General features: G+C 46.3%; 2 long non-coding RNA genes across 2 annotated transcripts; one reads left to right on the top strand and one right to left on the bottom strand.

The window, feature by feature from the left end:
• Positions 1-1,919: 1,919 nt before the first annotated feature.
• On the bottom strand, positions 1,920-19,816 carry LOC107273174. The gene is made up of 16 exons (XR_001539171.2): positions 19,567-19,816; positions 18,860-19,022; positions 12,030-12,160; positions 11,778-11,970; positions 11,380-11,682; positions 9,210-9,571; positions 8,000-8,972; positions 7,795-7,924; positions 7,621-7,711; positions 5,224-7,363; positions 4,772-5,137; positions 3,893-4,149; positions 3,516-3,770; positions 2,918-3,376; positions 2,453-2,799; positions 1,920-2,194 (listed from the first exon to the last, which is right to left on the bottom strand). It is a non-coding gene; the product is annotated as an uncharacterized LOC107273174 (long non-coding RNA).
• A 699-nt stretch (positions 19,817-20,515) lies between these two features.
• Positions 20,516-23,098, top strand: LOC107273164. The gene is made up of 4 exons (XR_003061483.1): positions 20,516-20,652; positions 20,936-21,138; positions 21,550-22,128; positions 22,348-23,098. It is a non-coding gene; the product is annotated as an uncharacterized LOC107273164 (long non-coding RNA).
• The last annotated feature ends 780 nt before the right edge of the window (positions 23,099-23,878 follow it).

The raw sequence follows: 23,878 nt of genomic DNA, 5'->3' as shown, positions 1-23,878 counted from the left end.
CACGTATCTCTGACGGCGGTATGTCGTTGGTATCAGGACGCTTCCGGTTCCGGCAGCTCTGGCGCCGCGTTGTACGATAAAAACGTCGAACACGGTTTAAAAAATTTTACTGGACGAAGAGTCAGCCTTGGCTTCCGTTGATCTTGCTCAGTCAAGAATATAGGAAGGTTCACGAGCGTGGGGGAGTCGAAAGTTTTACATGTGTAAGGATCGTCACTCAAAAAAGACCGGAAGTCGGTTGATGGTAGGAAGTGAATCAGGAACGCCTGAACCTTCGGAAGGGCGCTGGTGTAGGTGTTGAAGATGATGAGAGTCGACCGCGTGAACGGCCGACCCTGGTGAATGTTTGAACATGTCACCCCATTAACTTATTATCGATTGTGGCTTAGTCTGTATTGGGGTTAACGTGTGAAACGGGCTGTAGGGGTTGATACGTACATTCCTGTAGGTATACAGATATATGTAAACATATATAGAAATATAGGGGTGGTATATATAACAGATGCGTGTACGAGAAGGTGGATAGGACAGTTTCACTGAGAGAATTGGTTGTTGGGATTTGAAGAGAGTAGTCGTTGGGGGTTGGTAGAAGCTCGATTCGAAAAGGGAGGAAAAGGGTAACGTTAGAGGAGGAAACGGTGGGTGGTAGAAGGGTGGCTCTGACGCAAGCGGAAGTGCCGGAAGGGGCGTTCCGGAAGGGAAGAGCTTCGCCGGTCTGATATTCCAGCTACGCTGCCGGATGCCATCTCCACGTTCACCCTCTGAATTTTCTTGGAAATTCAAAGTTCCCAAACCACCGATTTCAGCTACCCTGTATCCGAGTCATCCCCTAGGTATTACGTCCTTGTTTCTAGGGTTTAGGTATTTTGAAATTTTGAAAAATTCCGGAAACGATCATTGACTAAGAATCGATATCTAGGTGGAGAACAGACTGGGTGATATTTCTCATGTCTGATTTAGATAGAAGACCAAACGCGACTACCAGGTCCGTCCTGGTATCGGAAGTTTCCGTGGGTGTCATGGACTAGGTCGTGGGAGAGAAGAGAGAGACCACGAAGGAATCGGACGCCAGGATAAAAACGGAAAGAATATTTTGCAGTGGGGTGGTGAAAAAAAGGGTGTTTGCGTAACGAGGCCCTTCGGTAAATCCGAGCAGAGCGCCGTCGCCATGACTATCGATCCTTTCCAAGTTCCAACCGTGCCAAAGGTTGGGGGTTGGTGTCGAGGGGTTGAAAGGGACCTTGGTGGGGCAGGGGAGGCTCTTCCGGAGGGTCGGGTGGTTCGCGGGCTTCGCTCGAGGGTGGTTGATGACGTATGCGGAAGCTCCCAGCGGAAGCACGCGGGACTCTGCTCAATTTCCGGCATCGCTGGCGAACGCCAACGGGAGAGGGTTGAAAGCACCGGGAGGGTGGGCCGTGACGTTGACGTTAACGGCACTAGTGGTGACGGTAATGTCTGTGAGGAAAACAGGAAGTCAGTCACATATTGAAAGTTCCAAGCTCCACGATCGAGCCATATACTATTTAATAGAATTCGCTTACCACTTGGCACCCCTGGTCCTAGGTCCACTTCCTGAATAATTCACAAGTTTGACAATTGGTAATTTCACGTAGCTATCTTCTACAAGGATTTAATCTTTTACTGAGGTTCACGGTCAAAAGGTCGATAGGTCGCTGGAGGTCGAAGATACGTCGAGGCTACAGCACGTAGATAACTTTCTGGACGAACGTATTGAGCAGCAAGAAGGATCAAAAAGTCAAAGGATGACAGGAGGAGTACCGGGGGGAGGAACAGCGGAAGAGAGACCAGCAGAGAGATACCAGGGAGGCTGGAGGTGGAGGTCGCTCAAGAAGGGCTCAAACGAGGAAATTAACCTCCACCTTCGGCTTAACGTTCGAGCCTGAAATTCTTTGTGCTAGGTAATCTCAGCAGGGCGTGGGCCCCCTCTTCCGACAACGGATTAACTTAATAGTGAAAAATGACGCCCATGCTGGATCGCGCTTCCTTCTTCAATCCTTCAGCTAACCTTCTTCCTTCCTCATTCCTTATTCCTCATTCCATCGCTGGACAAGTTCCTCCAGCTTTGAGACCTTTGTCCTGCCTCATGATTTAGTAGAGATATCTTGACATTTTAGATCTCATCGGTTCCAGGTACATGCGTCATTCAATACGTCATTCGATACGTCATTGATACCTATTGACAAAGGATAATCAATTATAGACATTTGCATAATAAAGAATTTTTACAAAAATTAATAATTGTACGGTAGATTGCATTGACTTTGTACGACTTTACTTGGCTTCTTGACTAACCGTACCGAAATAGCCAAAAGAACTTACGTAATGGCGCGAGCCAAGGCAAAGCACAGCATAATCGCAGCCGTCCGCACAAGCAGCCGACTGAGCGACCGATGCTGAATTAACAATTAACCGCAATTAGGACTTAACCTACTTCCCAAACTCGACTAAGCCGAAACCATGCGGTGAACGCCATCGGCGTCATCTTTGCCGTTGAACGAGTGCCGTTTCTTTCCGGAAGTGTAGGATCTTCAAAAGGCAAAGTATAAGCTCTGGATGCCATTTTGTGAAACAGTTGATGTTTGATTTTGATTAATATGGTAACCTTCCTGTGTCCTGGTAGAAAGTAATATAAACTCCTGGGGTCCTAATACCTTCCCGGAAGTTAGGAGCGCCTGGGATCCTCCGGAAATTGACCAGTCTTTAGGGATTAACCTGAAAACTTGCCATTTCCGGGATTAACTACGCTCGCTGCTTAATTAGACAAGCTCAACCTCTAACCTGTAACCATAATGAATTCTTGAAATGACAATTTCTCAATTATATGGCCAAAATAATTCCAGCTAATGAACAAATAAATATCTAAGAATTAATAATAAATAAAATATATATATATCACTCTTGTTACGTGACGGCGTCCCGAAGTTCCTGCTCCCTGAGACGTTCAGTGTAAGTGTAGCGACTAAATTGTCGTCGGTTTGCGACGGCCGAATGTCTAATTGAGATCATTTCGACTCAGTTTGTATCAATCTAGCCAGGCTGCTGATGTTTTGACCGCACCAAGAGATCTTCTCCCGCAATCAGTATCCAGTGAGAGACTTCAGAAGTACTGCGGATCCACTTCATCCCTCATAAAATGAGCGCATTCCAGAGAGGAACCTCTTGACTCAGTGAGAAGTAGGATATTCAAGGATTACCGTAGGATTCCTGAGTAGGCAAGGGACGATTTTCATCGCAACGAACGGACGACCCCACTGGAGTGTTAATTCAGGCAATTTGCGACGTCGTGCTCGACCTATTCCCAAGCTGCACCACGGGTAGACTCGCAACGAATCGTTTGGAATTTTACGATCCAACACTAGTTAATGTGTACAGATATAAAATACATTGATAAATCTGATCATTACATAATAAAAATACCATAAACAACAGTCTGACTGATTTCACTTACAGCATCAATATCGTTCTGTTAATTATTTAAGGTTACGTATACCAACCTGAAGTTGGCTGTTTCCATGTACTCTCAAGAGCTCGTAATCGATGTGGCGGAAGGTATAGTGTTTCTTGTTTCCAAAATCGGGCACGAATTCACAGGGGTACAGGATCTTGCGACATTATAGCCATAGAGAGGGAAACCGCAGCCGGAGGATGAAGCAACTGCCGATGGTGTCGATGTTCGCGTCGAAAGGGTTCGCGTGTCGCCGTCGTTAATCCTGGGTGAGGACTCGGAATCCTTGAGGTACATTGATATCCTACGGCAGTAATATGGTATACGTGTAGTCACGAGAGCGACTTAATAACGAAGGAACATTACAGGGAGCGTGGTAGTATCGGTATTTCTTGCGGTTCTTTGTCCCGCAGTCCGTGAACTAACCTCACCTGTGCCTCGACGTTCGCCGCTCCAGGTAACTCGATCACGCGTGGCGATGTGGCGGCATGGCGACCCTGCGAGAGATCGGGAGAGCGAGAGAGACCAAGGCTTGAACCTTCCTTCGGATCAGGACTCATTCTAACCTCCACTGATCGAGTCTCCTTCGCTTCCGGTAGGGATACCAGACTCCTTTACGTCCCGTCTACCTGTTCTCATCTTCTAAAGACTCCGTATAATCGTGGATCGGCATACTCGGGATGCTGCAACGTGAGGTAAAGAAAATTAAAAAAAAAAAGATAATTTTGTTATTTTAAAATTAATACTTTTTTTGACACCTACCGGAAGAACTCGAACGTTCGCTTGATTTCGAGATATTCTCTGTATCGGTAAACCCGAGTGGAATCTTTTCCTAGTAAAAGGTCATTGCAGCTATGGTATGAGATTGGCTGATAGAATGCCCAGACTGCATAAACTATAGAAAACTACATAGGGAAGTTCTCAAGTCTAGAGTGTAGAGTTTGGCCATGGGATTCGTGGCGTACGGTATAGGCAGGATCCCGTAACGTGTCAATAGCGTCTTCTACGGGTAGAGAGAAGGGTCGAAGCTACGGTTATGGCTGCAGGCGTCACTCTGCGTTCTATCCTATATACGTAACGCTCGTGAATACGGAGAAAATCGTGTGTGCGCCATAAGCGGAAGAAGAGGCAGAGACGAGGAGCACAGAGTGAAGTTGGTGGAAGAAGAAGTGGAAGATTGCGGTATACGCTTGGCAAGTACCGCAAACGACTACGTCGCGAGACTGCCCTCCGATCCGAGGAGCAGCAACGGAGCAGCAGCTTTTTGCGCGGCCAGGGTGACCCAATGAACGCTGGAAACGGTACCTAGATACTCGGGAGCACAGCATCCTCGCCGTTCCGCGGTGTTCCCTGACGATGGTCACTGCTGCCGTCACTTCCCGCTCGAAGATGAGCGTTTCGTTTTCATTGGCCAGTGATTGGCAAAGCTTTGTTTTTTTTTCTCCGGATTCCAATCCCGAGGATTCTGTGCAAGAGTCTCTTGAAATTCAGGACGATGATTCCACTGTAAAAAGTTTCAGGAATTCTCTTTCTCCTTTTTGCTTCCTATCCTGCATCTTCAATCAAGTATGACGATATAGTAGAACCGGAAATTCCCGAACGTTGACGTCAGGCTCAACTTTTCCTCTGCCAACTTCACTCCTCAGGAATATACTTCTTGGTAGATCCCATCTGAAAAACATTATATTCCTAAATTCAAGGTATCGGTCTTGTTACCAAAAAATAGTTTAAAAAGCAAAACAGGAAATTCACTTTACCAGGCGGAGTCATCGATTCCTCGCTCTCGTATCGACTTGCTCCAACTCTTCTGGTGATCCAGCTAATCTGAGTAATCCAGGATGTTGGCTCCCGTCCCGCAGAGGGAGCTCCTGTTCTTTAATTATTCATTAGCCGGTCATCGACTAATTAACGAGCCTCTAGGACTAATTGGGTATCGATGATCGATCGAAAGGGGAATGCAGAGCCATGTAAAGGCCATTGTCCTTCGTCTCTATGGTCTTTCATGGACGTTCAGCGTCGTCTCCTGAAACTCATTGGTCAAAAGAATTGATTGAATTTTACGTCAATGGAATTAATACTCGTGTCAGTGATTGATATAACAAAAATACTATGGACATTCATCTCCCCGACCAACCCCTCTCGTGAAATAACCAACTGAAACAACATAATTAAAGGGCTGTGAAAAGCGTGAATGCGTCGCGACGCTCTGACGCAGCACCGTCTTCGACGAGTGTCTTGTATTTTTTTTTTTAATTTTTTCTTATTATTATCCACTAATGCCTCGTTAGTATATTATTGCTATAGGTGACTTTTCAGTGCAAACAGTAGTTATGTCGTGTACGTGTAGATACACGTTATTTCATACGATTTATTCGAAACACTCGAGATACGCGCGAAATACACAGCGACTACATTTTATCGCGTAAGTGCGATGTCTATTACCGATCTTTCTTGTTGTTTCGGAAATAAATAATTCTTATCTGTGACGTCACGGTATCCCACGCCCCTTATCAGATACCTAACGACAAACTGCTATTATCGGATGTAGATATCGAAAATCCAAGAAATTCGAGTGGAAAATAAATAAGGTACCTGATCTTGGAACTACTTGAATGTCCTTGAATGATTGTGTTGCGAACATTTTTTTTTTGGCAGAACCAAAAATACGAAAATGTGACGGTATCGATAAATTTCTAATACACGGATTTCATCGAACTCGTTAATTGTCAGTACAGAGTGAGTTAATAAAAATTTGATTTTACTCTGGACGCTATGAAAAATTTTTAAGTTCTCTACGTTTCTTGGTGACGTATCAATCTTATCTGTAGACATTAAATTGATACGGTATTATCATAGATATGCAATATTGTCAGGTACCTAATTTAATTCGTGATAATAAATATCAGTTTTATATACTTGCTGAGCGTTTGATTCCATAACCTAACATTAACCAGTTGAGATAATTATTATTGGAAAAACCCAGTTGACGATTTACATTTATTGTATCGGTGTATTCGTACTGTCTATAAAAAAATCCTATCGAATTATGTTTCGAATCACGAGTCAAAAGAATACTGTAATTAGATCAATAGCAGATGGGAAAATGGCAATGTAAATAGTGAATGATGATTTTCAAAATTTAGTAATTCAAAATCAGCGAAAGACTAAAAAAAAGATGGAATGGATAACGGAGCAGAAGTAAACTTGAAGGGGGGAATGAGTAAAAGTCAAGGGAGGCTGAGCTTTTTTTTTACGCGGTCGACGTTGTGCTTGCATAATGGTCCGTGTAATCAGCAGCGAGTGACTGTCACCGGTGCGACGCTCCTTCACTGTCCCTCTCTCTCTCCCCACTAAAGATCTCTCTCTCTCTCTCTCTCTCCGACTCGCTCACTAGCTTGACTACAATAGCGTCAGGGTGTATCATTGTTCGGCGCGACCATAAAGCTAGTCCAGTCAACGTCCCTCTTGCCGCTGGTGCTGCCACACGAAGCATCATCGTCAGTATGGTGCAATACTTTAATGCGGCTCCCCACGCTCGGTAAAATCTCATCATTTAGAGTGGCTGGATGCAGGAGCGCCTTGGCCCGGTGTGAAGACTCCTTTATACAAAGCTTAGGTTACAAAGGAACCCGACGACGTAGCTGGACCTTTCGCAGCTTAGAATAAAGCACGCCTATCCGTATGTTTTTCGACGGCAGCGCACCCTTTGGTAACAGCAAAACACGTAGGTGTCTTCCTCCGGGTTCTTAGAGGATGATGGGATCGAGCAAGCTATCCTCGAGGAGCCAGGATCGATTCCCTCGAAAATTGAGCAGCTTCGCTCCAGACGTTCCTCTTCTCCGTCCCTTGGGAACAGCGACTGATAAAAGCAGCTACCAGGAAGGGCTGATTCGGCCGCTAAGGGTTGAAATCATTGTTAAAGGGAAGTTCATAGAGATGGGAGGAAATAGTAGCGTGAGCAATGGTAGGCACTGGTAGGTGAGAGGACTTGGCCACGCTCCAAGGGGTGGTTTCGGATATATAGATCCCGCCACGTGGTCTAGTTAAAGGGTCGAAGGGAGAGAGAGGATAAGGGTGCACGTGGGTCCAGGGCTTAAATTGCATTCTGCATCAGGAAGGGTGCCACAGGGTACAAAGGAAACCGGAGTACTAACCAGGGCATTAGCAGGAACCCCATTTCCGACAAACAACGTTCACCCCCACGGCAAGAACCGGCTGGAACCCAAAAGGAGGAGAGGGCTGCCCCTGTACATCGTTTGATATTGATTACCAGGGTAAGCTCGAGGAGGAGACCAGCCCCCGATTTCATACTCCGATTGGCAGCTCACCCTGTCCGATATCCCCGATGGCCCCTTTGAAGTCGAAGGTCGCTTTCCAAGTGGCGACGAAGACTGAGCCTCGACCTCTGGTAACTACTCCAAAATCAATTAAACTTCCTGGTCGACGTATCTCCGTCATCTGAAACATTGATACCAGATCACGTCGGAGATTCTCGACCCTTCAACTTTCCAAGTTTACAAATAATGGTTTTACCTTAAAATGTAGAAAAGACATTTCCATTAGCATAAAGCTCAGTGTGACCTCACTGAAAGTAAAGATAAAAGTGCCGTCACCGGTTCACGCATAGGTCAGAGGGTCATCCATGTGTGTACCCCACACATCCGCGTGTCTCTGGAGTCTCCGGTAAGCCCGGATTGATTCGCTCACGGGGAGACTCGCACCCTGGGGACCGTTCCCAGCTGCGCCACGAATGACTAATACGCTAAGCGCGCACTCGGGGTGCGGCGAGATTTAGGGGGTTGACGGGGGGTCGTAGAGCGGTTATGCTTGAAACTGCTGAGTTTGTGCTTCACCCTCTGTGCGAACCCCCCTGGTCCACAATCTATCCCTCTGCTAGCCACTACATCTTTCTTCCTTTTCTCCCACCAGAATTCACTCGATTACACCCCTGAACGCGACGTATACCAAATGCCGTATAAACTTGGCTTGCGGCCTCTTAATTTCCAATTATATGAAAATCCAAAAAATCAAAATCCATCTTACAAGACATAAACATGAGCTACAGAGCTGTACGATAACTAGACCCGAATAAAATCGTGAGAGTGGCCAAGTAAAAGAATTAAAATTAATTAAAAGAGGGGATGCTGTTAACAAACGATAATTCAAACAGACCCCATTAACGATGCTTACTGGTCCACGAGGTAAATCCGTGGCCGCGATTTTTCCCACATCAATACCACTACACGCTACAGTACCTCGTGGCCACCCCCTTGTTACTCAAAGAGCCGAGGGAGCTTAACCATTAAAATTAATATAGATTTTTCTGGGAGTGAATAAAGTGGGCCCAGAGTAGGCGCATTCGGACGCTTCAAGGTCCTAGCCCTGCTCGTATAACAGGGTCAACTCGTTGCGTGATCCTCTTGAGGGGCCCAAATAGATTTCCCTCCGGTACAATGATTCCTAGCAGGACCAGGCTCGTATCAGCAGCATCAGTATCACCAATATACTAAAAAGATGAAGAAGATTCAAGTAAGACTCGCGCAAGCATAAGAGCAAAGTATAAGAGTAAGTAGTGAAGAATAAGTAGAGTAAGGGGCGAGGACAAGAGGGGGATTCAAGTTTCGTCATGAGAGAAGCATACATGAGACCGTACAGTTGCGTGTCATTGACCCAGGCGTAGCGATGTAAGGGGAGTCAAATGAGGTACTGGTATAGAGATGTAGAGAGAGAGAGAGAGACTTACGTCGATAGAAGATGAGAAGGAGGTGGCTGCTGCTGGTGATGGTGTTGGTGATGCTGGAAAGAGGGACGATGGAATGGAGGAGGTGGAGGCTAATCTAGAGGGACGACCCGCGGAGTACGTCGTTCGCTAATCACCCTGATGAAGCTTGATGGAGGCAGCAACGGTCACGTTACCGGCAGCAATTGTCTCAAGTGAGATCGCTTCGCACGCTGCTTCTCCTCTCTTCTTGACGTCTCTTGGCCTGCTCCAGGATGCTCTTGCGGTGCCGGATCGAATGCTGAATCAAGCGAGTAGGCAGAGTTGATTTTAGGTCCGATGTAGTCCTAGTACCAGAAATGACCACCAGGCGACATGGACCCTCCCTGAAACAGATTGCGTCCTTTAATTGAGAAATATTGCCGTGCTACACAGCGATTTCTGAGCAACGGGTAACCGATCGACGTCATTATTTTCTCTCGCGAGATTTCACAGAGTTTATTTTCTTCCGGCTCCCTGCCATAGGTACTCATGAGTTCGAGGAACGACGCATTCTCCACCCTTGGAGCATTTTAGCATTCTGCCATTCCGGTCTTTCGCCCTCTTACCCCTTTCGCCCCGTTCTACCCCCTTTCAGTCTACCGCGGATAATGAAGTTTCCCAGCAATCGCTGCTGTCTGCTCCCTTTACCTCTGACCCCTGATGCCGTCTTCCTGGACAACGCGAACAAGCAGAACGGGGCACAGGAACCTTTTTAGATCTCTTAGGATCGGCGGGACGGGGGTTGCTGGGGGGAATATCTAGTCGCGGGTTTATACGCAGGGGTGAATTCGTCCCGCTTTCACGCTTCGCACCCTTAATAGTAGGGAAGCTAGTGAGAGCGGTGGCAAACGACAATCGGAATTACACGGCGATTTTCTATGAGCAATTCGTTGCGCAATAAAGACTTGGAAAAATAAATGGTCCCAGGTCCTGATAACGTCAGACACCCCCACGAGGGTGAGTTTTTGAAAAAAAAATTGTTTTTATATATTCTACGGTTTTATCATATTCTGTAACGAAGTCGATCCTTTGTTTTTCACTTAATTCTGAAATTGACTTGCGTACAGAACCTATAGGAAACAAGGAAACGTAAATCGATTTTCTCCCTGTAGCTGGCAGCACGGACGATGCAATTGGCGCGACTGTAAAATTGCCTTAACGAGGAAAAAACAGATCTCTGCCAAAAGATGTAGCCAGAGAATAAAGAGAGCGGGCGAATGAGCGTAATGGGCGACATGTGGGACGTGACGGGATGACACGGTGGGGATGATAAAAAAGCATTAAGGGAGAAGGTAAAATGGATCGAGAAGGGTAGCGTTGAGGGAGGGTTGAATTATAAAGATGAAAGCCGTTGTTAATGGGGGGCGGCTGCTCGCGGCGTACACGCAATACGAGCATAGACAAAGTAGAAGCACATGCTTGCATACAGATATACATACATCCCGCCGCCATTTCTTTCTGTGACTTTGGTTGAGTATAAGACCACAGGCAGAGAAATTGCATCCTCCCCACCCGTAAAACCCCCCTTCTTCACCTACTCTCTTTACTCTTCTCGGCTTTGATATAGGGCTACCGATCATCCTTTCCAATCTTGCCAGTTTTAGCCTTGCCCATTTGCGCAAATTATTATATCCATAGCCCGAGACTTGACAAGTGTTCGCAAAGTGCGAAATTGTTGTCGCGCACCTTTTTGCGATCCAACTCTTTTTTGTAAATGATCTGTCATTTCTGTTTCTCTGTCGAGCAACGATCCAAATTAGGAAATCGGACGCTCTGTTGAAACGCGGCAGCGGTTTCCTCTCTGCGGTCAACCGAGCAGCACTCGGTGGCTCAATCCTTTATTTAAACATTTTAGCTGAGGAGGGACAAGGCGGATTCTCATTGTCGCTAAAGTCCTGTGAATGATATCAATATCGTGATGAGTTGAAATTACCGATTGTTGTCACGACTATTAATAGAAACGGAGCATGTCCTGAGGACGCGGATAACGAAGATGGGTGACGAATCCTGGTATCAGCATCCTTCGCATTAAAATTACGCAAGTGCAACACTTTTCTGGGTTAGGTTAACCGCAAAAACAGTCATGACAGTTTCCATGAGCTGCCGATCGAAATATCGCAGGATACGATATTATATATAAAAATTAACCTACGTAGTCGTAACGTAGGAGAGCAACGCGTGCACAGATGGTGGCATGTGTGGTTTTACGAGCTAGTCGGACACATGGGGATGATGCTGGGAGTCCACATCCGCACCCCTCTCTCTACTGTTCCCTTGCATATTCTGAATCCAGGGTGTCGGATGACGCCAGCGAAGCGTCCCTGAATTTTCGTTAGAAACGCACTGCTGCTCCCAGTCGGCTGAACACGTGTGTGTAAAAGTGCGTCGCAGGTTATACGCAGGGTGACGTGTTACGTCCGACACTTGTCCCTTGAGATTCCAGAATTGAACCCTCCTGAAAGAATCAACGTCGAGCAGTCAGGACGAACCCTTGAATTTCCGGCAAACGATAAAAAGAACGTCCACTAGGATATATATAGCATTACTTACTAAGAGTGACATCCAAAGGATAGGTTAGGGCGAGCATCTCCTGGGATCATCCCCGGAGCAAGTGCGTGAGCAAGAAGAGGACCATTCGTCAGCAACGCGTCGTTAACGTTCCTAAGCGACATTAAGAGGATCCTCAAGTAGTCGACGAGGCTGCTACGACCTCAGCATGGTTTTCGCTTCGAATTTAACCAACCTGAAAAAAAAGAAGATGGCGTTGAAAGACGAGTCGACGAACTTGAGGTATTTCATCACCTGTGATCGCTTCTTCTGAATAAAGCTTCCTTTCGGCCTTCCCAGCTGGCTCTTTCGCGTAAAAGAATCTCTGCGACAGTTTGGAAACCAGACTTAAAGTCAATCCCAGGTGCTCGATCTGCAAGGGGAACCTGTGAACACGTAGAAGGTAAAGAAAGAGAATACAAGGAGGAGGTCGAGCCGACCGGTTCGCCTCGATCGGCAAGCGATCTCCGTGATTCATGAGTTTTCCATCAGCAACCGGCAATTACTTATAATCATGAGGTCGTTACGTCCAGCACGTAACGCGTACACGACGATATGTAGGATACGTCGGATATGTAGATCGCCTATTCGAAGGAGCGGCTGTAACCGGGAATTCCTGACCAGGCTGTCTGGACTCCTCAGTTCGGAGCGTGTGAAAGGTTACCCCCGTAGGAGGGTGCGGCACACGTGTTTTCGCCCCAGCCCTTATGCCTGTCCTTGCCCTTGCACTTGGCGACAGTTACAACCCTCACTCCTCCCAACCCGACCCCCCCGGCCACCTCCCTTAATGTCTTCGTCCACTCTCGTCTAACGTAGTTAGGGGAGCTGGAACTCAAGGGATGAAATTCGCAAGGACGTCCCACGGGACAAGTCCTGACGAAGAATCCTCAAACTGTCGCGGGTCGTAAACGCGCCTTAAGCTCACAAGTAGCAGGTGGCATAACGTAACTGGTAACTGCGTCGCGTCGTAATACTCGGCGACAACCCCCGAGCCACTCGGGCGACGTTCTTCAACCCTCGTACATATGGTTTCAATCTTGAAGCCTCCCGGGCGTCCCAAAGCCAAGAAGAGATGCCTATAACAGGTCGTAACGCTGGGTCTGCCTATGGAATATCTTAGACCGAGATTAGACGCTTTAATAGCGCATTGCCGACGAGGGGTTGCTGAGTTCCCAGATTGTCGTGCACACCCTTCGATTTTACGGGACCCTAAAAAAAGATCCTGGGACCTGCTAGGTCGTTTCAATTTTTTTGGAGTATTATAGTTTCATGATCAGCGACGGGGATCTTGGGGATTTCTTTTAAATAGAGGTGCTAACTTCCTCTTTGACTCTCTTTGTCAGATAAATATTTAACCCTTGAGGATGGTACGACTGGTACTATTGGTAGTACTAGCTTAACAGGTGAGGATCGCGAAACGCTACGCACGTACATCCGGAGCGTAGACGAGAGGTAATGTAACGAGAGTCTCGCAGCCTCCCATCGGGAATACGTAATACCTCGGCACGAGCCGGCATACTAATTCATGGGGTTGCTTAGTGGTTGCGCAATCGAACCCTGTACGCAGGTGAACCCATATCGAAAGTCTAGAAAGGTAAATCGAGGAGAAAAGTTAATGGGAGATTAGAGACTAAAAAGTAGAAAATTTCGTTGGAATTAAGGTCGATCGAGGTCGACTGTAGGTGGTCGCGATGTGAGTGTATTTCGCGGGGTATTCGCCGGAAGGGAAGGAGCCGTTGGAGGGAAGGCGGAGGGGGAGGGGACGAAGGAAACGGGTGAAAATGGACGGGAGGCGGCGGAAGGGGAATGAGTGGAACCCTGGAAGCGGAGGAAGCTCGAGCGAACGGAAGTCAAAGAGAACGCCGGAGAGAACGGAAAGGCGCTCCGGGAGCCATGAGGAGGTAGATCCGAGCTGGAGTGAAGATGGAGAGAGAGGAGGAGGTGGCGGCGGGACCGGAACCGGAACTCGGAGCGCAGGAACACGGACCGACTCGGTCGTCGCGCGGCCCCGATATGGCGGAAGCGTCGCGTTTGCCGGAAGTCGCCAAGGAAATGAAACGCCTCACAGCCAGCCATCTAGTCAGCCAGGCTGCCAGGATTTCTGTTCCGGTCTAGGTATACTCTCTTCGTTCCACGTTCCTCAGTTAGAACGAGTATCTTCCTTCAGAGTTCACATCCAATCTCGTATCCAAAATGGCGTAACTTTCGAGACTCCCAGTCCCGTCCAGGTCATCCTGAAGCTTCTTCGGTTTCCCAGCGTTATCTCCAAGATTTTCCTGCGCCTTAATATTCGTTAAAGCATCGTCCAATGTCTCACGGGTTCTTCCGAACGAGGGAACGATTGTCATTCGTGCCTCGTAGACGGCCATTATTATGTAAAGTAATTTTCCAAGTTTCAAAGTCTCGAGAGATCCAGAGGGTCGCCGCCAGGTCTTATACCAAATTCAATTCACGACGACCACGTCGAAGACAGCTTCTGCGGTAGACTCGGACGCTCATGAGGATCCACCCTGTCCTCTGCGCCATGATACTTGGCTGCTGCCACACGGATACGGGTCGACTCACACAGCTAACTCTGTCTGACTAATGACCGATGGCTCGGACTCGGACGGACGAGTCAATATTCCCTAATGAAAAGTTAGCCGACGTGGACGACTCGAGAAGCCAACCTAGTCGTTCCCGACGCCATGCGTTCCACCAGGAAACATTAGCCTCCTAATGTCTCTTTCCATTGTCCCATGAGGCTACGAGTCTTATAACACGCAGACACTTCTCCTTCTTCTTCTTCCTTCTTCTTCTTCCTCCTTCTCTTCTTCTTCTTTTCAGTTCTCGAGCAACGTTACTTCTCACCTATTCCTACTGGCACCAGCTAGTAGCTTTACACAGGCGTTCTCGTTCCAGCAACTTCCAGTGGTGATTCCCAGCGCGCGCTCGCATTAACGATCCTTATTAATAATCATAGTGCAACGGTTCGCGCAACACTTTCTTCCCGTCGCTCTGGCATAACACGTCCGGCTTCCATCAAGGCAAAATGCGTTACGAAACGTTACGTCCTCAGCTTGGAGTCGGTCGACTTTACGAGTTCTTCTTTCCAAATTAAATTTCCGGATCCGGTATCCTGGCAGCAGTAGCTTGAGGTAGCAGGTCCCATGGATACATAAAAAAGGAAAACGAAAAAAAAAAGTCAAAATTTCTCTGCCTTTACAAACACGTGTTTTACATACTGATACTGTCTGGGATACCAAGTACCGAATACCAAAGACTAGAAGTGAACTATGATTGCTGGTGCACGGGGGCATTTCTGAATAGCAGCAATCTTGTCGCTGGACTCTGTAGAGGAGATTGAACAGGAGTATAAGGACGTGTAGAGGGACGCTCGTGCACGAGACATCAGTTGTTAATGTTGTAGTGTTGGTACTGGCAGCACTGGCAGTTAGACTCTCCGAGTCTCCGCTTCACTGGCCGTGGAAGAGAGCGAGAGAGAGAGAGGAGCGAGAGAAGCCGAGAGAGAATAGGATCGGGTATTAATAGCGAGACTCAGGGGACTGGAAGCCGGAACTGAACAGTGAACAGCGCGCACCTCCTCTGAGAGAGGTCGCCTTATTTATAAGCACAATAACTCGCTGACTGAGATGGACAGAGACAGAGTGATATGACTAGACGGATTGAAAGAAAGAAAGAATGCAGCCCACGATAAGTTCTCTCTCTTTCTCTTTATCTCCTTCCTTCATGGTACTGTTTCGCTCTAGGATTCCTTTTAGCTACTTCGAATCATTGTTTGACTCTCTCTCTCTCTCTCTCTCTCTCTCTCTCTCTCTCTCTCTCTCTCTTTCTTTCTCTATCGTATACCGGAAGAGAAGAGCGTGACAGGTAGACCAAAGTCAGGCAGATTGTGGCTCTGAAAGTAAGCAGCAACGCACAGTGGGTATCCTCGAAAAGTCAAACAATCATCCGGACCACTCGGGTTCTCAGTTTCTCAGCTTCCGAGCTTCTAGGCCTGATGGATCGTGATCCGAGAATAGAGCCAAGGGAGGGAGACTCGCGGAAGACGCGTCGGGATGGTTTCCTCGACTTCCTCCTAGAGACAGTGTCGACGGCGTCCTGGACGTCTACGCCCAGCGTCCGTCCGCTCGTGGGAACCTTGAGCCAATACTGCTGATAATTCCTGAGATGAGGATCGATCGGCATCACTGTAAATAAATCTTTATGACAGAGAGTATATACGTGACCAGGTGAAAGGGGATCACCAAATCGTTTAAACGAAAGGGGAGAAGAGGAAGCATTCCGAAAATAAATACTCTCGTCTCGTATGAAGAAGCACGATAACGCACAATTCCAGAATCCCATGTAGAAGCGCGCCGATTCGGTTGATAATTTATCTATCTCCGAGACCGCTTGTTGACATCAGCCTTGTACTAATATTGACTCACGGAAGCGAGATTGCCAGCGGTTACAGGGCGTGTGTGGATCCTATCCGTCAACGGGCCAGTCGGTCGACCTAGGAGCGATGAGCCGATCACCTATTTACCAATAAAATTATCCAGCATTAATTTCTGTTAATCTTCAACGTCACTCTGGACCATCTTCAAGGAACTGATATAAGGTCAAGTCTGATAACTGAGACTTCTCGACTTCCCGACTCCTGCAGACTTGATCCTAACTACAGCTCTCGTTGCACGTCGAGGACCGTCGCTCTTGCGTCCCGACGACGATAAATCAGCGTTGCACAACCAGCCACTGATTTATATCGCAAGCAGTGTTGTTGACCTACGCCTTTTCTTTCGAGACTCCCGCCTCCACCTCGTGTATACTGCCACTCTCCCTTGCAATTTAGATAGCAGCATGTATTCTCTATATTTCTTCTCTTGTCCCACTCCGCTCTGCCATGTGATACTCCAATAGCTCCCGGCGGCTTCTTCGAGATTCCTTGAACAACGATTCCTAATGATTGGTCGATCAAGAAGCCAAATGGCGGCTGATTAGTCCCGTGTCTTTCGGCACGTTCTCATGGAGCGACAATGAGAATCAACGCTCCCGTGTAAAGGTATGATGGAATAGAACGGGAGCGTGAACGCATTCGTTTGGATTGCGATCTCTGAACTGGATACACTGGATATATAGGTGCCTGATCCAAGGCTGGGGAGGGACGCCGATAAATATGCAATTTATATCTTGCTTGCTCCTAACGCTGGCATTGCATCAGCGACACTTTCGAGCATTAGCATGGAGCATTGTTGCGTGCAGGTACACGCCTCTCTCGAGAACTGAAGCGAAGCGAGGTTAGGTTCTTTCCTTAAACCCTCTCTTCGACTCTCCCTGGTAAACCAGACAAATTTTCATTCTCCCTTCTGATCCCGCTTTATCCCCACCCTGAAATCTCATCTCACGTTCACCCACTTCGCCAAGGGATCCAGAAAGATACCCCAAGGAAGTTCCATCGGCGTCTCGACGTTCCGGACGATCGTGCTGCTCTACGTTAGATAACAACAGGAAGCCACACGGTTGCATAATATCGGTGGCAAGATTGCGCAACCGATACTTTACCTCGCTCCTCGACTCCAACTCAACCTGGTCTACCGCCATCTCCTCCTCCTCCCGGTGGCTTCGTTAAAGGCTGATATGCCGATCTCTCTATAGAACGACCAGAGCAAGGTGGAATCGTACGGTTCCTCCTGTTAACAATAATCTTGTTTTTTTTCTTTCTCTTTTTTCTTTATTTCCTTCAAAGGAGTCGAGTCATTTCGTTGAAGCGTGTCTCGCGCTACCAGTGTGACGAGTATGTGAAAAGAGGTAAGTGGCCGATGCCAGGGAAGCGCTTACCGATGCATGTATCCATGTACAGACCAGAGAATATACCTGCCTGATTCCTTTCCTATTCCCATGTCTACTCCGCCTGTATATACGTCTACGTTCCTATGTGCCTTCAGCCATTTGTATTTGTAGAGGGCAAGTGAGCGAGCGACGATCGGATAGGAAGACGAGAACGAGCGGAACTGAGGTTCGCGGAGCTTCCTTTCCTTCGGACATGCTTCGCTGATTCGTTGTCCTCTCCCACAGGCCTTCCCACCGATGACGAGACGCTACCTGAAATTACGATATAAATATAAGCACGATAAGACGTCATACTGACCTCAGCTCGATGATCGAGTCATGATACAAAAATTGATATGAAATAAATATTCAATTTTCCTTTTGCTTACCCGCGCGCATGCACAGTCCAAGGAACGACTCCATTTTCGACGCACCTACTTCCGAGTGTCGTTTTCTTTTCTTCCTTCCTTCTCTTATCATCTGTTCCAGGCCATCGCTCTGTTCTTCTTCAGCTTCCATCCTCTTTTATTATCTTTTGGACGCCGGGTCTTACTTGCGTCATTTACTTTACCCCCCTCCACACTCCTTCCACTCCACCAGTCAGTCCTCGCCGTGGAAAACGACAAAATACAACGCACGATCGATCAACGTAAGCCTCGATCACCTCCAGGTCCAATCGCTGCCCAACCTAACCGATTTTCAGGCGCCTTTTACGATCTCTTGCGTAAGTTGACCGAGTTTCTCTCCGATAGGCGATAACACGGTTATCCCGTTCAAGATAATAAAAATTCTGTCGTTCATCCATTTTATACAATTTATACTATCAGTCTTTGTCGCTTATGAAAGACTATTTTTTTTTTCACTAACTAAATTAATACCTGCCGGGAGTCAATTTTGTTTCTTTTTTTTTTCAAAAGAAGATATCACGTCATACGAGTTTATGACAAGGGATGTTAATTACTGATATTTGTTACTAGGGTCATTAGTAAAATCCTGATACTTTCGCGACTAGAATTTACTAGCTGGAGAAAGTGTCCTGGTACTAATATTAATGCGTGTACATCAGGTACGCATGTGGCTTAGTGTTACACGTGTTACACATGCTTCTTATATAATCGCTTACGGTAATACTCTCGCAGTCAAGCACGTTCATTACTGAGCAAGAGGTAACCTAATTTTGGCCACTGCATTGAATTCAGTCTTATTTGAAGTATGATATAACCCTTGAACTCGTGGCGTATGTTTTTGTAACTCTATTTTTTGACTTTACTTACCTGTATGGTGAGAATGCCGCTAAGAATCGTCAGAGTAAATCGAACCGTGCATACAATGGAATCATCGCTCGGCCGCTCACTTGCTTACTTGCTCGCTTTCCGGCCAAGGCTTACCAGCGCGACTCAACTTCCGGGAAACGACGATCGACTGTAATTCGAGTTGCTTGAGGAAAAGGAAAAAAAAAAGAAAAATATTAAAATGAAATATGATTAATTCGTTGCAATAACGATAATCTGAAATCTAATCTAATGGAAATGTAGAAGAATTGAGGGGGGCAGTATAAAATCAAAAGCTTCCATGAAATTAGAAAATTTCGAGACGAAACAAAATTGGACAATAATGAATCGAGACTAACGAGCGTTTATGAATTTCGAAGGTAAGTTTTATAAGTTATTTTGATTTTAGAAAAAGGAAGTTAAGTACCCAAGACAATCATAATGATTATTAGGATGTTATTTGAGCGACGTGAATACTGAGTTTTCCAAGCTATAGAAAACGGACATGAGCGTCATAGTCTGTAAGACGTTGTTGGGGCCCGCGAAAATATTTGCTCTTGGTTGAAGCGTCGGCTGATAAATATAACCAGGGTAACGATACGGACGCCAGCAGCACGCATTGTCTTGTTCGCAAGAGGAATAGCATGCGTGTGAATACTTTGAAGTCTTCGATAATATTTCCAAGTAAAAGAAGAGAGGGAGATACATACACAAGAAGCTCAACGGCACAACGGATTAGAATCGTTGGGAAGTCGAAGGAATGGTGGAATTGCGATGCCGTCATCGGTTAAGGTCTACCTTCCTTTCATCACCCCCTCACCACTTCCTTCCTGCCTGCCTAACAGACTGACTTGGCTGACGTTTCGCACGCGAAAATGACTAACGCTTCTCCAAGTAATTTGGAATGACGCGTCCACTTTAACCACGAACGGATAAATCTCTTATTCTGCGTAACCGGCCATTTTGAATAGTACAATGACTCGAGAGATAAAGAAGAACTCGAGACACTGGAAAATACCTAGAGAGCGACAGGGTTGATGGAAAATGGACTTTGATAGGTAGGAGCGCTGGATTCGTATTGGTATTACTTTCTTGGCTACGGGACATCCTGGTACTTGTGTACAATTGTGCACAGCCTTTAGGAAGCCATAGAGTACGTCGCTATTGGCAGAGATTGACAGTCCGGGATAGAATTTTCGAAAAAGAGACTAACAGGGTGTTCTATTTATTTCTCTTAGACTTCCCATGTACAGTTACTGCTAACATTGTGCATCAAATACGTTTGGCTTCACGGCCACGTGGACTATTTGCGATCCCGTAGGATGTCTTTCCAATGATCTACGAGGATAACAGAGGAGCTAGGAGTTTCGTCAGTTCTTGCTGGGACAGTTTGCCGCCCTAAGTTAGTGTTGTTTTTGTGGCTTATCGGCCATCCGGACTATTCAGGATTTCCCCTTTGGCCTGTTCTTTGGATGCCGATTACGTCAACTGTTTTACCAGGAGACAAAGCACGAGATGTGGTTGCTATCAGTGAATATTGCTTAAAGTGAAAGAGAAAAAGAAACAGTAGCCGCAAAACGGAATTGGAGAAGCGTATATACGTACGTCATGTCCAATAGGTAAAGCCAACTACTGCGATTCGATGAGTCACTGTGTTTGCAACACACGAAAAGACCGGACAGAGACAGACTCAGGGTCGTGATAAGGAAAAAGAGGGAGAAGGAAAAAAAAAAGAAAGATTGACTAGAGTATAAAGAATTTCGCAGACGGTAAGGAATTCATCCACAGGAAAGAAGGTAACTGATTCATTTTTTGTGTATAAGTCGTATATATGTATATGATATAAAAATATGGCGATTATTCCAAATGCGTAAATGCTGAAGAATCTAACTGTAAAAAGAAATAGCCAATTTGGACAGCTTGATTTACACAGCTGGCCGATTACAATTTTCGAGGTTTTACAAAATTGCAGAGCTGCTTGTATGATTTTTTCTAGATTATGTACAGAAATATTCTACAAGCTCTACGCGACACGGAATGACGCTCGTGCATTTATGATTCACTAATCGTTCTTTCCAGTTCCAATTGTACCACTTACTCCTTTCTCTGGGTTATCATTAAGCAAAATCTATGTATTGTTATCCGAAAACCAATCTTGAAGGATTCTATACCGATCGTATACATCAATGTGAAAGTACTCGACTATGAGATAACGGGCAATGCGTGACAAGCTAATGGAACAACCTGTACAACTTTGTACAGTTTAAGCAGCTGGAATTAAAGTAAGTCGAAGTTCAATATGACAAATTTTGTCAAATGGATAATGTATACGTATTTAAACGTGGAATCTTGTTATTAAACGGTAATAAATAACTACAATTATCCGCTTACATCATATTGATATGACATCAGGGTAGCTAATCCAACTGCTCTTATCAATATTCATAATTTCGCAAGTTTGTGTTCTCCTACTCGCGTCATACTTTATACCAGAAAAATAATAGAATTTTCAATGAAAAACATAATCCTTACCTTTTTACGAAATTATGAAAAAAGTTTTCAAGAAAAGTGCATAATCTTTTCGTGGGAGTAACGATTGGCTGGAAAACGAGTAGGGATAGTTTTATTTGTTCTTGAAAAAAAAAAAAGTCTCAAGTCTCTCTCTCTCTCTCATCTCACCCTCTGACGGGAAGCTGGGTGGGGTGCGAGAATCTCACACTTGTTGCAGGTCTCTTCTCCCAGCCTGAGCCAATTTTTCTCGTGAACGTCTTACGTGAGGAGCTTGCAAGAGCTGCTACTACTTTTTACGGTTGTGGAGATAACCGGGAGCCAAGTGCCTCATCGGCGACGTGTCCACCGGTCTAAGATCTCTTCTCCACGTAGACCTAGACACGTGGCGAGTGGTAAGTATCGAAGAAGGTGTAGATGGAGGAGGGAAGAGGACACTTGGAAAACCTTGCGCCACCTTCGAACGTTACGTCATCCTGCAGCGACGGAGACGGCGACCGCTTCTCGTCGAGATCCTGGATAGCTCACCAGGCCGCTCCGGTGTTGCAGAAGAATGCCGTGTAATGATGCTGCGCTCACGGCGGGACGCTCCTGCACATCCGGGACGAAGGCTGCCTCTGACTCTACCATTTGAGCCTCCGCCACCTCCACCGACCACTCGCTGCAGTCCTCTTGCAATGACTCGGGGACTGAACTGATTGTGAGAGCAAAAGCAGGGAATGAGTCTTCTGCGAGAGAGGATTGGACCGAAAGAGGAGGCTGTGGTGGGTGAAGAGCTGCGTTCTTTATTTTTTTTTTCCTTATTCTTTCTTCCCTTCGTTTCTCTCTGTCTCTTCCTTCTCTTCAATCTTCCCCTCTCTGCTTGAACTGAAGGCAAGAGGAAAACTTACCAAAGTTCATGGTATGCTCTTCGATCGAGCAATATCATCTTCTTTTAATCTTCTTTTCTTGTATCTCATTTTTTTCTCTTATTTTCACCGCAGCATCATCATAGGCATATACAAGCAGAAACCGGAAATACTTGGAGGATGAAAGGATGTTTGCATTCCTGTTGATCTTGCTGGGCATAGACAGTGGAAGCGATTGCTCGGAGGCACCTTCAAGAATCCAAATGATTTATGGGTTACGGCGATAAGGGGTCGCCGTCAGCGTCGTCATGTAATCGACGACGTAAACCACGACGATCTCACCACGGATCGCTCGTCCACGGAAAGCCACGTTGAGTCGCGTGATCGATCGCGACAGAATCGAGGTGAAATGAAGTTTCTTCGAGCGTTGTTTGGATTTCGAATGTTTCCACCGGGCGTCGGGACGTCGACGCGTCGGCGTCTTTGCGGTTTGCTGCGATTTCTAATTGGGCAATGCAATTTCCTTCCTTCGCTTGACTCCGCGAGAAATTCCACGTTGCGCAGTAACCGTCTCGGTCGTGTGTATTGCTCCACCGGGCGCCGCACGGCTTCGCGCTCTTTGAAACGCGCAAAAGGAAATGTATCTTTGAAGAAAAGTAAGAAGGAGCGCAGGTAATCTTCGATAGCAATAGATCAGCAAGTGATACAGTTAAGCTACGAATATACAAGCTGATATCAAACGTGACAAAAATTTTATTTAGCTTCCTAATATTTCAAAGATAAACCCGAAACGTCACTTATCTTAAAATCATATCGCTAAAGAATTGTGTTCGCTGATAGAATTTGATACTATCTGTAATTCAAAAGCCACATTGAAATAGTTAAATTCCCCAAAAAAAATGTATAGAGTATAATCTACAAATTATATTCTGAAATTTTTAAGTCCTAAAGTCGAAGTCTTGTTTTCCCTAGTGAAATTATCGAATTGAAAACATTTATTGTTAGTAATTTAAAAAATGTTCTCTTTTTGATAATAACTACCGACTCTTGTCTTGTCCTACTGGTCGAAATTCTTTAAACCAGACGGCAGGATTTTAATAAAATAAATTAATTAATGCCAAACTAATTGGTCTGTTTGCCCAGGGATTTACCACCTAGGATGACCAGCGACGTACCTACGCTGCTTAATGCGTATTACCTGCTACCTACAACCTACTTAATTTCTACTGCCTACGCCAACCCCACGACAGGTGGTTGTTAAAGAGAGGCGAGCGGAGGTACTCGTCGGAGGGTGTGAGCTGCGTGAGCTGCAGGTATGCAACGCTCAAAAGGTCACCAAGTAAATTCCCAATGGAAGCCCTCGAAACGTCGGAATGGTAGGAACGCGAAGAAGGGGAGGAACCGGATAAAAGGGAGAAGGAAGGAAAAGGACCAGAGAGATCGGAGGGTCCAGGGAGATGCCCGAACGGCGCGTAATGTCCCGGATAAACGTGGCATTAATCATAGAGGAGCAGGTAGTCCCGTAGAAGTCCCAGCGACGCCCACGAGAATATTTTTTTTCTCACACGCGTCGGCACAATAGATGGCGCATCGGACGACGCATCGAGGGATCCTTTCGGCTTCGAAAAGTTACGAGCCGCTGTACGATGCGGGGGCTCTTGCTTTT

Source organism: Cephus cinctus, unplaced genomic scaffold, assembly GCF_000341935.2.
Source record: "Cephus cinctus unplaced genomic scaffold, Ccin1 Ccin1_scaffold1465, whole genome shotgun sequence".
Classification (NCBI taxonomy): domain Eukaryota; kingdom Metazoa; phylum Arthropoda; class Insecta; order Hymenoptera; family Cephidae; genus Cephus; species Cephus cinctus.
Note: the sequence above shows the minus strand (reverse complement) of the source record. Positions and strands in the feature narration are given on the sequence as shown.